This window comes from Arachis hypogaea, chromosome 17 (assembly GCF_003086295.3).
Source record: "Arachis hypogaea cultivar Tifrunner chromosome 17, arahy.Tifrunner.gnm2.J5K5, whole genome shotgun sequence".
NCBI classification, from domain to species: Eukaryota; Viridiplantae; Streptophyta; class Magnoliopsida; order Fabales; family Fabaceae; genus Arachis; species Arachis hypogaea.
Window position 1 is genome coordinate 67867505 of NC_092052.1, and position 3824 is coordinate 67871328.

Consider the following 3824-nt stretch of genomic DNA (forward strand, 5'->3'; position numbering starts at 1 on the left):
CTTTGTTTAAATTTTCGAAATCCTTACTATCTTTCCTTATCTTGATTTAAAAATTCTAAGTTTGGTGTTTTCTTGTTAGTAAAGTTTAAATTTTGAATTTCAAATCTTATCTTTTCAAATATTTTTCAATTCTTTATCTTATCTTTCTTATCTTTCTTTAGATTTCAAAAATCCTATCTTATCTTATTTTAAATTTAAATTTGTAAAATTCAATTTCAAAATTTAAAATTCAATTTTCAAAATCAAATCTTTTTCAAAACTCAAATTTCAAGCCTTATCTTTCCAAGTCTTTTTCAAATCTTTATCATATCTTTTTACTTAAATCCTTCCTATCCTATCTTCTTTTAAAATTTCAAATTTTAAATTCTTATATTTTCAAATCTTTACTATCTTTTAAATTTGAATTTCAAAATCTTTGTTTGACTTTTTTTCTCTTTTATTTTCCAAAACCGCTTTTAGAATCACATTTAATTTTCAAATCTCGTTAGTTAATTAGTTGGCTTAGCTTTTTAATTCCTTTTTCGAAAATAAACAAATAAATAAAATAAAATAAAAATATTTTTAATTCCTTTTTAAATTTCTCTTTCTTCTAAAAATTCGAATTCCACCTCTTCTTCTACCTCCATTCATTTTGTCTTCTCAAGACATCTCACTGGAAGTGCTCTATATTATGACATAGAGACACCCACCTTCCATTTCCTTGTTTCCTGACTATGTGTACAGGAACAGGAAGAGTTCACTATGGACCCAAATGAAAATGAACAGTTCAGAAGAACCTTGGGGTCCTATACGGCCCCCACTCTTGACTTCTATGGAAGAAGTATCAGTATGCCCCCTATTAGAGCAAGCAATTTTGAGCTAAACCCACAGCTGATTACTCTGGTGCAGCAAAACTGTCACTATCATGGAGTATACCCCCTATTAGAGCAAGCAATTTTGAGTAGGTCACGCGTACGCGTGGATTGGCAGACGTTGATGGTCCAAAGTTGGGTCCAACGTTGAGTCCAATGTGCTTGAAAAATTCCAAGGAAATTTTTGAAGGGACGCGTACGCGTGGGTCACGCGTACACATGGACAAGCGATTTTTCAAATCGGCACGTACACGTAGATCACGCGTATGCATGGATGAGCAAAAGTTGGACTCCAACATGAGATCCAACGTTGAGTTCAACGTTGGGTGAAACTCCAGGGCCAACGTCCCAGCCTCATTTGGCAACGTTTGACAACGTAAACCCCAATGTCAACCCAATTTCAATACAAAAAGGCACCCAGGAAGAATATGAACGTTAACTTTTAAACGTCCTCATCAACTTCACTAAAGGTCACTTCCAACTAGCTTCAACAAAGGCCAAAGGGCCAGTCCAAGTACTTGAAGACTGAAAGAAGAAAGTGTATAAAGAGATTAGAGCTTTAGTTAAAGGGGGGCTTACACACTGAGGACTGAAACTCTGCCCAATTTTACTTTGCACTTTGTACTTTTCATTCTGCAATGTACTTTTCAATTCTATTTTCCATTCTTAGAGCTATGAACAACTAAACCCCTTTCATTGGGTTAGGGAGCTCTATTGTAATTCGATGGATCAATAATAGTTTTCATCTTCTTCTTCTATCTTTTCTCTTGATTTTGTTAGAAAGCTTTCGACCTTAATTCAATTGGATAATTGTCTTGACAGTGAAGCTATTCATAATTGGGTTTCCTCTGATCCTTGAGAGAGGGATGACGAAATCATGCTAGAAGTACTTTCTCACATTGGATTAGGTTGGGCGTTGGATGGATATTGTGACATTTAATCCTACCAATACTTTGATATATGAATTTGTGTGGTATAATCAGTGACTGAACTTCATCTCTTCTCATGAGCAATTAAATTAAGACATTGGGCAATTGCTCAAGCTTAGAGAGATTAGTGAGCCAAGACATTGGAATCCGATCATCTAAGATTGCCAAGCAAAGTCAATGAATGCATTGATTGAGGAAGAGATGAAAATAATTTGATTCGGAGAATTCAATATCTCCTGAAATCCAATGAACCCCCTCTCTGATCTACCTATTCTTTTATATTCTGCTCTTTAATTTGATGCTTAATCTCCCCATTCCCATTTATTTTCTGCATTTTAATTTCTTCCCTTTATATCTTGTAATTTACATTCCGCCATTTATATTCTTTGCAATTTACTTTTCCCGCCATTTAATTTCCTGCACATCCCAATTCAAATTTGATTCAGTTCAACTAGAACATTCCTCTAATTAAAGTTGATCAACAATCAATCCCTGTGGGATTCGACCTCACTCTATTGTGAATTTTTACTTGACGACAATCCGGTGTACTTGTCGGTGAAAATTTGTTGAGAGACAAGTTTTTGGGAGATCAAGTTTATGGTGCCGTTGCTGGGGATTGATTATGTATTGACAATGATTAAATTGGAGGATAACTAGATTAAGCAATTTTTCTTTTCTTTTGTTGTTTACAGTTATTTCTTTTTACATTTTCAGTTATTTTTCTTTGTTCTTTTACTTTCCAGCTCAACTAATTCACTAACTCACTAACTGTTCGATTAATTTCTCTAACCACATTTTTTTTGCATTAACTATGAATTCTCCATTTATTGTTTGCCTGTGTTTCCTGAGTGCATGACAGGTAGAAGAGGAGCTTCAACCTCTTTTGATAGTGAACCTGAGAGGACCTTCCTTAGATTAAGGAGGGAAGCAAGAGCCAAGGGAGTAGTTGGAGAAGAAGAGTTGGAAGAAGATCTAAATCTTGCTATGGAGGAAGAGGTACATAACTATGCTGGAGAAGGTGTAGCTAATCATGCTCCACAAGAGAGAAGAGTGCTAGGGTCCTACATAAATCCCAATCCTGGGAATTGTGGGAGAAGCATTCTCAAACCAACAATTCATGCCAATAACTTCGAATTGAAGCCACAGCTCATTACTCTCGTCCAAAATAATTGTTCATTCGGAGGAAGTACCCAAGAGGACCCAAATCAACATTTGACCACATTCCTAAGAATTTGTGGCACTGTGAAGTCCAATGGTGTTCATCCTGACACCTATAGATTGCTCTTGTTCCCATTCTCTCTCAGGGACAAGGCATCTAAATGGCTAGAGTCATTTCCTAAAGAGATCTTCACAACTTGGGAAGATGTGGTAAACAAATTCTTGATAAGGTTCTATCCTCCACAAAGAGTCAATAGGCTGAGAGCAGAGGTCCAGACATTCAGACAACAAGATGGGGAGACCTTGTATGAAGCATGGGAAAGGTATAAAGACTTGACAAGGAAGTGTCCCCCAGATATATTCAACGAGTGGGTGCAACTACATATCTTCTATGAAGGGCTATCATATGAGTCGAAAAAGGCTCTGGACCACTCTTCTGGAGGTTCTCTTAATAAGAAGAAGACCATTGAAGAAGCTATTGATGTCATTGAGATAGTGGCTAATAATGAGTATTTCTATGCCTTTGAAAGAGGCAACAATAGAGGAGTGATGGAGTTGAACAACATGGATGCAATTATGGCTCAGAACAAAATGATTGCTAAGTAACTAGTTGATCTAACTAAGTAAATGGAGAAGAACCAAGTTGCAACAATCAATACTCAACCAGCAATAACCCAAGAGGAGTTCACTGCAGAAGAAGGAGGAGATTTGGAGCAGGCCAACTACATTGGAAATTTATCAAGATAATCTCATGACCCATACTCCAAAACCTACAATCCTAGTTGGAAGAACCACCCAAAATTTGGGTGGAGAAACCAACAAAACCAGAGCCAAGACCAAAGACCTCACAACTCCAACCACTACAACAACTCAACCTACCAACAAC

General features: G+C 36.5%; 1 non-coding gene across 1 annotated transcript; it reads right to left on the minus strand.

Annotated features, from left to right (window-relative positions):
- Window positions 1-3193: 3193 nt before the first annotated feature.
- Window positions 3194-3300, minus strand: LOC112768351 (small nucleolar RNA R71). The gene has a single exon (XR_003185786.1). It is a non-coding gene; the product is annotated as a small nucleolar RNA R71 (small nucleolar RNA).
- Between the last annotated feature and the right edge of the window lie 524 nt (window positions 3301-3824).